At 58.8% G+C, this 12454-nt stretch overlaps 1 pseudogene; it reads left to right on the top strand.

The window, feature by feature from the left end:
- Positions 1 to 11662, top strand: part of LOC140265315 (ciliary microtubule associated protein 1A-like) — an 84869-nt pseudogene extending 73207 nt beyond the window's left edge.
- Positions 11663 to 12454: the final 792 nt, after the last annotated feature.

Below are 12454 nucleotides of genomic sequence, written 5' to 3'. Positions count from 1 at the left end.
ATTACAGCCCAGGCTCCTGGCTCAGCCTTGAGGGATGCGGCCCCAAAGCCATCAGCCACTCATGCAGACCCCTCCCGCTCTGTCCTTTCAGACTTCTGCCACCCATCCGGGCAGTGCCTGCAGACCTGGGCCGAACAAGGTGCGTCAAGTTCCTCGGTGAAGAAGGAGGAGCAGAGCAAGCCCAGCGTGAGGGTGCGCTGCCCAAGCGGCAAGAAGCCAAGGCCTCACGCCGCCACTCGGCCTTGAAGAAGACAACAGCTTGCAGCCAAGAGCCGCCATCTTTCTCCAGCCTGTCCTTGCAGACCCCACGCAAACCATCCATGCTGGCGTTTCTGGCCTGCGACTCGGTGGAATATCACAGGGAGAGGCTTAGGAAGATCAGGAAAGAGCGGGAGCAAGCCAAGGAAATGGCAGCAGCAACATCTGGTGGTGAGACCAGCCTGCCCGAGGTGTCCTCCCACAACAGATCTGGATTGCTGCCACCCATACGGGAAGAAGCAGGGTCTCCCACTGAAAAGATGGCAGCAGCAACATCTCGTGTCGAGCCCAGCCGGCCCAAGGAGCCATCAGTTGTCAGAGCTCAATTGCTGCCGCCCATAAAGGATGCAACAGGGACTCCCACTGAAGAGATGGCAGCAGCAGCATCTCATGGCGAGACCAGCCTACCCAAGGAGTCATCCACCATGGGAGCCAGATTGCTGCCACCCATAAGGAACGAAGCGGGGTCTCCCAGGTGTCCGGCTCCAAAGACCAAAGCCCCACCCCGCAGGAAGGGCACACCCTACCCACGTTGAAAGAGTTGACTCCCCTCCTGTTTGTAAACTCCCCTTCTGTACTAGAAAGCTGCAATGAAGTCACCCTGCAGCCTTCTCTTCTCCAGGCCACACAAGGAGATGTAGAGTGAAATGCAGAGGGGCGAAACAGCCAATAAAACCTCATCACGGGCTTTATATACCCTAATAAACCCTATCCCTTATAAACCTCAGCAATGTCTGTGCGAGTGTCATTGTGTCTTGTTAAGGCAGCCCATGCAGGGAGCGTGGCAAGAGCCAAGACCAAGGTACCGGCCCCGGGGCACAAAGGATGTCAGCGGGTGCCATTTTTTATCTGGATCAATCTGCCCGTGACAGGGGTGGGGGAAGAGGGGCAGTAGGGCTGTGGGGCCCCCGACAAATGGGAAGGGAGTAGGGAAAGGGGTAGGGAGATGGGAGCTGGGCACAAGGAAACAAAGAGAGCAGCAGCAACAATCTAAGGAGGAAAACTTCTTTCACTAGCTGTGATCAGGGAATGCAAGGTAACCCAGGCCCCACAGGCCGGACAGCCGGCTTCTAGCCTGGCAGGGAGCCTCGGACAGGATGGGTTTTGGCCTGGCAGGGACCTCGGCCTGCAGGCTTTTGGCCTGGAAGGGCTTCCCCGGCCTGCAGGCCTTTGACCTGGCAGTGCCCCCCAGACCAGACAGCTGGCTTTTAGCCTGGCAGGGCCCCCCTAACCGGATTACCAGCTTCAGGCCTGACAAGGTAGCCCCCAACTTTGTGGCTGGCTTTTGGCCTCACAGGCCCAGCGGGTCAGTCAGCCATTTTGTTGCCAGGCAGTGAGCCCCAGGCAGGCTGGATGTTGGCCTGGTAGGAATCCCCAAGCCGGCCAGCCAGCTTTTGGCCTTGCCAGTGTTTGCTGGCCGGCGGCAGGCTCTTGGCCTGGCAGGGCTTCCCTAGTCGGCCTTTGGTGCCCTGCAACTATCTGACCAGATGGCTTTCACCCGAGGGCCTTCCTTGCCAGCTGGCTTTTGGCCTGGCTGGGACCCCATGTGCCAGCAGGCCGGCTATTGGCCTGGCAGGGCCCACTCAAGCCACCCGGCTGGCATTTGACCTGGTATGGTGCCTTGGGACAGCTGGGTTTTGGCCTAGCAGGGACCCCACAGGCCAGCCAGCTGGTTCTATCCCGGCAGGGACTCCTGGGTCTGCCAGCTGGGTTTTGGCCATGCAGGGCTTCCCTGTCTGGACGGCCAGCTTTCATCAGAGATTCCAGATCTTTCTCAAGGGCTGAGCCCAGCCTGTCTCCAGAGCCCCAAGACACAGCATCCAGGCAGCCACTTCTGGCCTGGGGCTCACTCCAACTTCTCGGACAAAGGGCACAGAAGATCAGGCCCAGAAGGGCCCGCCCAGCCAGCCTGCCGCCTTTTGGCCTGGCAGGTTTGGGGCCTGGCAGGGCTTCCCTGGCTCCGCCGGGTTTTTGTCTGGCAGGGCCCTCTGTGCCGGCTGCTTGGCTTCTGGCGTGGCAGGGCACCCCGGTTCCTGTTCAGCTTTTGGCCTGGCAGGGTTCCCCTGGGTCTGGCTGCCTGAGATGATCGGGCGAGCAGTGGGGGTGTGATTGCTGAATGCAAGGGGGTTATTGAATGCAAGGGCTTTCTAAGCCAGGCGAGTAACAAGCAGTCTTGTTGAGGAAGCTTGTTCCCTATGAGGTCTTCCCTCAGAGACTCTGAAGCTTTTGTTCAGAACTCAGTTGTCCGTATTTCTTGTTGGTGATGTTTCGATGCCCAGAGGTGACCTGCAGGAAAAGGCGCTGGGTGCTGAAATGGAAGCCGGGGCTTCTGTGTCCCAGGAGGCAGGCGTAGTCAGGTCCCCATTAGAGCCTGCTGTTGTTGGTGCTGAGCTCAGAAGATCCCTGAGTGTGCCGCTGCTTGCTGCGTGCGCCAGACCCAAGGTGGGATTCCCTTGTGGAAGGAGGGGGAGGGTGAAGGAGGCTGAGGACCCGTTTCTTGGGGTCTGCTCCTCTGTGCCCTCATCCTATGCAGAATGCCACTCCCAGCAGCACAGGTGCCATTTTGGAATCTTCCCCATGTCACAGCTGTCACCTTGGTTGCTGCTGCCCCACCTGGATAGCGTGGTTTTAAGTGGGAAGAAGGAGCTGGGGGCCCCAGAACCAAAGAGGAGGAGGGGTCCCGCCATGACCATCAAGTGGAGGAGGGGGAAGAGAGCCCGTTTCCATCATGCCTGGACCATCCTGGTGACCACCAACCATGTGGAGCCAATGGAGGTGGATCCACCTCCGGATGAGCCTATGGAAGTGGACCCACCTCCAGAGAAGCCCATGGATGTGGATCCGCCTGCGGACGCCTGAGCTCTGCAGGTGTTGACGGAGAGCTGTTGCGAAGGATAAGGAGCAAACTGCAGAAGGAGAGCATTGCCAACAGGTGAGGATGGAGGTGTATGTATGTGCATGGGGCTGAGCCAACAGGAGCCCTTTCCCTAACACCAAAGGGTTGCTGCTTGTTAGTGGCCGCCCGAGAGTGCTGGGATGGGGACACCAGGATCCCCCCAGCTCACAGGGCTGGCCCCTCTCCACATCTCCAGAGAGCCCCGGGGCAGCCGCTCAGCTGTCTGTGGGGAAGGCTGCATTACAGCCCAGGCTCCTGGCTCAGCCTTGAGGGATGCGGCCCCAAAGCCATCAGCCACTCATGCAGACCCCTCCCGCTCTGTCCTTTCAGACTTCTGCCACCCATCCGGGCAGTGCCTGCAGACCTGGGCCGAACAAGGTGCGTCAAGTTCCTCGGTGAAGAAGGAGGAGCAGAGCAAGCCCAGCGTGAGGGTGCGCTGCCCAAGCGGCAAGAAGCCAAGGCCTCACGCCGCCACTCGGCCTTGAAGAAGACAACAGCTTGCAGCCAAGAGCCGCCATCTTTCTCCAGCCTGTCCTTGCAGACCCCACGCAAACCATCCATGCTGGCGTTTCTGGCCTGCGACTCGGTGGAATATCACAGGGAGAGGCTTAGGAAGATCAGGAAAGAGCGGGAGCAAGCCAAGGAAATGGCAGCAGCAACATCTGGTGGTGAGACCAGCCTGCCCGAGGTGTCCTCCCACAACAGATCTGGATTGCTGCCACCCATACGGGAAGAAGCGGGGTCTCCCACTGAAAAGATGGCAGCAGCAACATCTCGTGTCGAGCCCAGCCGGCCCGAGGAGCCATCAGTTGTCAGAGCTCAATTGCTGCCGCCCATAAAGGATGCAACAGGGACTCCCACTGAAGAGATGGCAGCAGCAGCATCTCATGGCGAGACCAGCCTACCCAAGGAGTCATCCACCATGGGAGCCAGATTGCTGCCACCCATAAGGAACGAAGCGGGGTCTCCCAGGTGTCCGGCTCCAAAGACCAAAGCCCCACCCCGCAGGAAGGGCACACCCTACCCACGTTGAAAGAGTTGACTCCCCTCCTGTTTGTAAACTCCCCTTCTGTACTAGAAAGCTGCAATGAAGTCACCCTGCAGCCTTCTCTTCTCCAGGCCACACAAGGAGATGTAGAGTGAAATGCAGAGGGGCGAAACAGCCAATAAAACCTCATCACGGGCTTTATATACCCTAATAAACCCTATCCCTTATAAACCTCAGCAATGTCTGTGCGAGTGTCATTGTGTCTTGTTAAGGCAGCCCATGCAGGGAGCGTGGCAAGAGCCAAGACCAAGGTACCGGCCCCGGGGCACAAAGGATGTCAGCGGGTGCCATTTTTTATCTGGATCAATCTGCCCGTGACAGGGGTGGGGGAAGAGGGGCAGTAGGGCCGTGGGGCCCCCGACAAATGGGAAGGGAATAGGGAAAGGGGTAGGGAGATGGGAGCTGGGCACAAGGAAACAAAGAGAGCAGCAGCAACAATCTAAGGAGGAAAACTTCTTTCACTAGCTGTGATCAGGGAATGCAAGGTAACCCAGGCCCCACAGGCCGGACAGCCGGCTTCTAGCCTGGCAGGGAGCCTCGGACAGGATGGGTTTTGGCCTGGCAGGGACCTCGGCCTGCAGGCTTTTGGCCTGGAAGGGCTTCCCCGGCCTGCAGGCCTTTGACCTGGCAGTGCCCCCCAGACCAGACAGCTGGCTTTTAGCCTGGCAGGGCCCCCCTAACCGGATTACCAGCTTCAGGCCTGACAAGGTAGCCCCCAACTTTGTGGCTGGCTTTTGGCCTCACAGGCCCAGCGGGTCAGTCAGCCATTTTGTTGCCAGGCAGTGAGCCCCAGGCAGGCTGGATGTTGGCCTGGTAGGAATCCCCAAGCCGGCCAGCCAGCTTTTGGCCTTGCCAGTGTTTGCTGGCCGGCGGCAGGCTCTTGGCCTGGCAGGGCTTCCCTAGTCGGCCTTTGGTGCCCTGCAACTATCTGACCAGATGGCTTTCACCCGAGGGCCTTCCTTGCCAGCTGGCTTTTGGCCTGGCTGGGACCCCATGTGCCAGCAGGCCGGCTATTGGCCTGGCAGGGCCCACTCAAGCCACCCGGCTGGCATTTGACCTGGTATGGTGCCTTGGGACAGCTGGGTTTTGGCCTAGCAGGGACCCCACAGGCCAGCCAGCTGGTTCTATCCCGGCAGGGACTCCTGGGTCTGCCAGCTGGGTTTTGGCCATGCAGGGCTTCCCTGTCTGGACGGCCAGCTTTCATCAGAGATTCCAGATCTTTCTCAAGGGCTGAGCCCAGCCTGTCTCCAGAGCCCCAAGACACAGCATCCAGGCAGCCACTTCTGGCCTGGGGCTCACTCCAACTTCTCGGACAAAGGGCACAGAAGATCAGGCCCAGAAGGGCCCGCCCAGCCAGCCTGCCGCCTTTTGGCCTGGCAGGTTTGGGGCCTGGCAGGGCTTCCCTGGCTCCGCCGGGTTTTTGTCTGGCAGGGCCCTCTGTGCCGGCTGCTTGGCTTCTGGCGTGGCAGGGCACCCCGGTTCCTGTTCAGCTTTTGGCCTGGCAGGGTTCCCCTGGGTCCCCCAGCTCACAGGGCTGGCCCCTCTCCACATCAGCAGAGAGCCCCGGGGCAGCCGCTCAGCTGTCTGTGGGGAAGGCTGCATTACAGCCCAGGCTCCTGGCTCAGCCTTGAGGGATGCGGCCCCAAAGCCATCAGCCACTCATGCAGACCCCTCCCGCTCTGTCCTTTCAGACTTCTGCCACCCATCCGGGCAGTGCCTGCAGCCCCAGAGCTGCAGGTCAGCGGCAGCTCAGTTCTACCCCCCCATCTCTCATTAATCAGCTGCTCATCCGGTCCGCGCCGGCCTCTCCTTGCTCAGAGGCTCATGCGGACCTCCCCTGGGTTCTCATTGGTTAGCGGCATTGCCGACGCGTGTCGCCGTCTCATTGGTCGGCGACAGCGCCAACGGCTCTGATTGGCTTAGGCTCCATGCTGAGGCGGGAACGGCCGCCATCATGCGGCTCGGGGCCGCCCGGCTCTCCCCTCATTTGGCTGCAGCCGCTGCTTGCCAGAGCTGTGCGGGCAGCACCGAGACGGAACCGCGGCACGACGGGAGCGGTGCTGAGGATGGCGGCGCCGGAGCTGTGCGGGAGAACGGCTCCGGGCCGGGGAGAGGAAGCGGTGCCCGGCGGGGCTGAGGTGGGATGTGGGTGTAGGGGGCAGTGGGGGAGGAGTGGGGGGGAAGGGAAGGGTGAGGGGGGTGTGGGGTAATGTGGGGCTGTGGGGGGTCTGTAGGGTAACGTGGGGGTATGGAGTAATATGGGGCTATGCCAGGGGGGTATAGGGTAATACGGGGCTGTGGGTGGCAGTGGGATGGACATAGGGGTGAATAGTGGGGGATATAGTGGGGTTGTAGTGGGCTGTGTGGGGATACCAAGGGATGTGAGGAAATGGGTGGCTGTGAGCGCAATGTAGGGTCTGCCGGTGGCTGTAGGGGAATATGGGGATATCAGTAGCTGAAGGGGAAATATAGAAATGTGTGAAGAGGGCTATTGGGAGAGAACTGGGGCTGTAGGGAGCACCGGTCGGGGCTGTAGAGGGATATAGGGCTGTGCGGGGCTTATAGGAGGATATGGGGCTGTAGGGTGCTAGGGGGACTGCGGGGGTAGATGTAGGAGTATATGGGGCTATGGGGCGCTTCACAGTGGCCATAGGAGGGTTATGGGGTTCTAGAAAGTTGTGTGGAACTATTGAAGTGGTATAGGAGGATATGGGACAGCGGGAGCTCTGGGGAGGATATAGGGGACTGTGGAGGGGATAGAGGGGTGATGCTGGGCTGTGGGGGATCATGGGGCTATAGGGAGCTTGGGGGCTGGGGTGTTATATAAGGCTGTGGGGGACGTTCTAAGTGGGACCTGTAGGGTGCTCTGGGTGGGCTTTAGGAGGGTTATGGGGGTATGTGTCCCTAGGAGGGACAGTAGGAAGATTCTAGTGGGATACAAGGGTAAAGGGGTGTATGGGGCCATAGGGTGATATGGGGCTATAGAATAGGCTACAGGGGCATGTGGGACTAGAAGGTTCTCCCTCGCTTCCCCTTTCCCTTTTCCCCTCCCTTCCCCCTTCCATAGCAGGGTGGGTGAAATGCTAGTCCCGAAATTTAAATCAGAATTGGAATTGTACTGGACTAGAATATGACTGTTTTGTGGTCTTGGATCTGAACTGTGTTTTCTCCTGGGGCTTCAGGTCCAGGTACTGTTTAATAATGACGTTGGAGAAGGTTTCAGCATCCAGTCTCCTGCTCAGGAAGAAAGAAGGAAGTTTCTGGAGGACTTGCTGACAAGTGGAGCTGCTGCTGAACCTCCCCTTCCAAGAAGGCAGCAGGTGAGGCCGTGGTGCATCGCAGACTTTCCTCAGCGCAAGGTAGCAGCGATTCAGGCTGTGCTTTGCGCTGCTCCTCCAGCAGCACTTGTGCTTCTATCTGAGCAGCAGGCGGCCGCCAACGTTGTCTGCTGGCTGCGTGCTGGGCAGGCACGGGAAGCACTGCCTGCAGCAGCAGCAGCTGCCCTGCTTTGGTTCAGAGCTGTCAGACCTCTGTGCGTCTTTGCTCCCCCTCCAGCCGGTTGTGAAGAGCCCTTCCATTGTGGAGAGGGCTGCGGCTTGAGTTGAGCATCTCCTGGTGTGTCACACAGATCCAGGGCTTTCAAGAAGCCGCTGCTTTCAAGTGCTTCAGATGGTGAATGTTCCTAGACAGAGCGCTTGTCTCCTCCAAGCTCTGAAGCCAAGGTTTGTTCTGCAGGTCCCGCTGATGGCACAGGCATCAAACAGCCCAGAGCTCATGGCTGGGGAGAGACTGCGTATTGCTTTGTGAAGGGAGAGCTGGAGGAGGGCTTTGAGCAGCGCTGCGCAGGGATGCAAGCAGCTGGTAAGAGAAGAGGTGTGTGTGCTGAGAGCAAGGGCTGTACGGCTCGTGTCTGGGTGCTGACATGGAATGCAGGCAGAGCTCTTTGCAACTAAGTGTTGGCTTCAGTTTAGCTCCTCCTTTCCTCTCTCCCTTTGAGCAACCTCTGTTACCATTCTGCTGAGAATGGCTAAAGCTGCACCCGTGGCTGGCATCAAGACTAACTTGATCAAGCCATAGGAGAGCTCCAAACAACAAGCAGCAGAAAATTGTTGCATGTTCTAGGGGAATATGCAGACATCACACGTGACAGGTTATGCATAGATTACTGAATTGTTTGGAGATAAATCTATCCCCCTTTTTGCTGCATTCTTTCCTCTTTTCCTCCTTTCCAGCCTCACTAAAGGTAATTCTCATCTCTGCTGCACCTTCTGTCCCACCAGGACCTCTCACTGCCTGGACAAACGTTTTCATAACACTTCTGGGCATGTGACATTTCCATAACTGACCAATCCTGACTGCACAGCAGTTCCCATTCACACGTGTTAATCCAACAATTAAAAACAAAACGAGAGAAAAACTACCAATCTGAACAGCCAGCAGGACCAAGCTGAGCTCTGCTGTGTGATCTAACTAAGAGCTCGGTCCATCTGCAGGTGTCAGCAGTGTGAGCTACGACTTCTTACTGGTTGGGGTGCGAGGCCGAGAAGGCGTGGAGGGCGCGGCTCCAGGCCAGCCAGGAGATGTCACAGCACGGATGGCATCACCCGGAGCCTGTGTGCTGTCACAATGTGCTGCCATGACGACGCCGGGCCCTCCCCAAGGACAGCCGGCCACTGGCTCCAGGCACCTCATTTGTGAGCTGTGCTGCCCGCAGCCGCTCGCCGTGCCCTGTGCCTGAGAGCAGCCCCAGCAGCAGAGCAGCTCAGCCTCATCGCGCTCGTCCTCCAAGGCTCAGAGAGGTGAGGGAGAGCTCCTGCACACTTCAGGCTGCAGAGCCCAGCTGCAGGATGCGGGCTTGGCTGCAGTGTGTGTGAGGGGCGTGTAGCATGGGACTGGCAGTGAGCAGGAGAAATTGCTGCCGGCCCTTCCTGCTCAGGAACCCCCGTCAGGAACTGCTCTGCTCTTGCCTTTAGGTTTGGAGGCACATGCCTGCCAGCATGGACGGAGCCTGGGTGGGGACCTGGAGACCCCATCGCCCACGTGGCCTCATCTCGGCCCAGTTCCCCAGCCCCGGGCCCCAGTACTCCATCCCGGGGACAACAGGTACAGCGACCGTCCCCAGGGCTGGTCAGAGGGGCAGAGCAGCTCCCCAGCCTTGCCCCGTTCTGGCAGAGCCTCCTGGCTCTCTGGCGCAGCTGCAAGCCAGGCCTGGCCGAGGAAGGCCAATGCTGCTGGCGCTGCTCCTTGTGACCCGAGGACAAAGGGGCCCGCCTCTGGTCTGGGTCCAAAGGAGCTCAAAACATGCAGCTGCACAGGGGTGTGCTCTCTTCTGCTTTTCCTCCTAGGTTACGTGGGCCACAGCCCCACCAAAAACCGTGCCCCCGCCTACACCTTTAGAGGGACCAAACGGCCTGCGGCAGAGAGCTGTGGGCCAGGTCCCTGCTACTTTGTGGAGCCGGCCATCACTAGGAATGGCAAGTACGTGGTTCCAGGCACCCACCTCCGGGGACGACCCACGACAAAGACCACCGTCACCCCCGGACCGAGTGAGTAGCACTGCTGCAGCACTTCTCCCAGACAACACGAGCACGCAGCACATTTGCCCGGGGTCAGCTCACGCCCTGATGGAGCTGTAGGTCTTTTTTGAGAGAGCATGAGCTGCTCTGAGCAGCGATAAATGCCCTCGGAGAAGGACAGCTGCCCAGCACCATGGGCCCAGGGCACAAGGCACTATGTCTGAAAAGTACAAGGAGCAGGGGGCTGACAGGGGGGACAGCAAGGCAGGACATAGTGGCGGGGCACAGAGAAGTGTCCCCGCGTGCTGCCTGTGTCCCCCAGCAATTCTGCAGCTCTTCAGAGGACCCTTTCTGGCTGCAGAAGGAGACCAGCCCTTCACAGCTTTCTTCCTCCTCTGTCCCAGGTGACTACCGCACCGAAGCTGCCAACAGGCACGTCTTCAAGTGCCCACTGGTGCAGTCCATGGCCTTCCGGCGGGAGCCCCTCCGGACAGACCGCCCTCCAGGTACGTGACCCTGGCAAAGGCAGACCCTTCAGCCTGAGCATCCTCCAGGGACGGGCTGCTGCTCAGCACCAGCAGAGGGCCTACTGCATGGCCTGTGCGGCAAGATGCGGCGCTGGGCCACAAGCTTTCTTACATGACCACCACCTCTCGGCCAGCAGCGTCTCCAGCTGCTCATGCTCGAAGCTGCTGGCACTGGCCCTGTGTCAGAGGAGAGGCAGGAACTGGCAGAGGGGCAAGATGTCCCTCCACTTCCCACCAGCCGGCTGGGCAGGCTGCCCCTCGCTGCTGCTTCCATCTCCTCCATCCCCTCACGCACACACTCTCTGCTGCTCCTCCTGCAGGTCCTGGCACTTACACGCTGCCCAGGCTGATGGGGCCCAACACAGCCTACACATCGGCCAGCCCCTGCTACTCCATGAGGGGAAGGAGCCAGCGCGGTCGCTTTGACGAGGACCTTGCCAAGGTGAGCTCCGCTGCTCCTCTTTTCCATGTTAGCGTCCGAACCTGGGCTGCTCTCCCTGAGCCACAGGGGCTTCCAACCCTGCTGCAACTTTGCTTAATGCAGCCTTCCAGGGAAAGAGAGAGCCTTGAATGTGACCCCAGCCCCGTGTGGCCATGCCTCTCTTGCAGACTCCAGGTCCTGCGGCGCTCCCCAAAGTGGCTGTGGATGTGTACAAGACCAGGGCGCCCGCATACACGATGCCAGCCCGACCAAAACATGGAGAGGGCAAAGCAGTGAAGCCCGGGCCAGCAGACTACAGCGTAGGCCGGGTAAGGCAGCTGCTCAGCTCTTCCCCTCTGCTTCACAAGCACAGCCTTCATGCCTCTCCCCCTTTCCCTGAGGCTTCATCCAGCCAAACAGCTTCTGGCTGCAGGAACCAAGTGCAGGACAGCAGGCCTGCTCCTTGCCCTCGTGCCACCTCCAAGTAGAGGAAGTGAGGAACAGCGCAGCACGCAGCTTTTCCTCCCTCTGCTCCTATTACCTTTAATGGGCCGTGCTGGTCCTTCACAAGCTCTTTGAGGGGGATGCAGCTCAGAGGGGCTCCAAGCAGCACACCCCCAGCATAGGAGAGTTAGCTGTGAGGTCCCAGGTGCACAGCCAGCCCTCTTTGAGACAGGAGGGGCCCATAAGAGTACATGTAAGGCCAGCACACCTCCCTGAGCCAGCTCTGCTCTAGCAGGGAGCTGCACCGGCTCTGCACTGGGACTGTCTGGGATTGGGAGGGGTGCAGGACAGCAGGGAGCAAGGGCAGCAAAGAAGGGCCCTTGCTGATCTGCCTTTCCTTTCTGCCCTTCCAGGTGACGCTGATCAAGCCCCAGGCGCCTGCCTCCACTTTTGGGATCCGGCATTCCCTCTACACAACCCCTCTCATCGTGGAATAAGACAGCAAAGTCTGGAAGGCCGTGGTTGCTTTCCTGGAATGGGAGGGGAGGAGAAGAAAGAGCAGCCAACTGCCGGTTTCCTTCTGATTCCATTTCCCTTCATCCAGTTGGGCTTTTGCCCATTATACTGTTAGATGTTAGTGTTAGGAGTAAGTCATTAATAAATTAATTTAGTACCTTTATGTATACCTTCTTGTTACTCTGTTTTCCTCACTGCTGCACACAGGAATGCGCTGCCGCTCCCTGAAGCCTTTCTAACATCAGCGCACTGCAAACTGCTGACGCTTGCTTTATCAGTCATTTGCATTACTGAGGTCTGCCACGTGCTGAAGTAAGGAATCAGTGGCCGTGGGCAGTGCAGCCCTTCCAGCGCCATCAGGTAGATGTCAGTGAGATGCCTGGGGCTGGGTGACTTAAACACCTGCTGCTGATCATCTGCCAGCTTACAGGATGGCCGGCAGCATTTCCTGTACCCGTGACAACACCTGGCTTGGCCATAAGGACATTCCTGGAACAAAGGCTGAAGGGAAAATCATGAAACACGGAGGCAAAAAGAGGATAAAAAGCAACGGATGGCAACAAAGATAGAGAAAGCAAGTAGGAAAGCTATCCATAGCACAGCAAAGCAAAGCAAGGCAAAGAATGGAAAAAAGCAAACTTGCAGGAATGGAGGAATGTGGGAAGAGCTGTGCCCCTGCTGCCACAGGAGCTGCATGGGAGGAAAAGAATCTGGGCCAGAATGTGAGAGGAACTCCTTTGGGTTCTGGGTTTGAAGCACAGCTGAGAAGCCATGTCCGGGAGGAGCTGTGGGCCGCTCCAGGCCACCTTGCTGTCTCCCCAAGAGATG

The sequence above is a fragment of the Excalfactoria chinensis genome, unplaced genomic scaffold, assembly GCF_039878825.1.
Source record: "Excalfactoria chinensis isolate bCotChi1 unplaced genomic scaffold, bCotChi1.hap2 Scaffold_84, whole genome shotgun sequence".
In the NCBI taxonomy this organism is placed as follows: domain Eukaryota; kingdom Metazoa; phylum Chordata; class Aves; order Galliformes; family Phasianidae; genus Excalfactoria; species Excalfactoria chinensis.
This window is presented reverse-complemented; position numbering and strand designations above follow the sequence as displayed.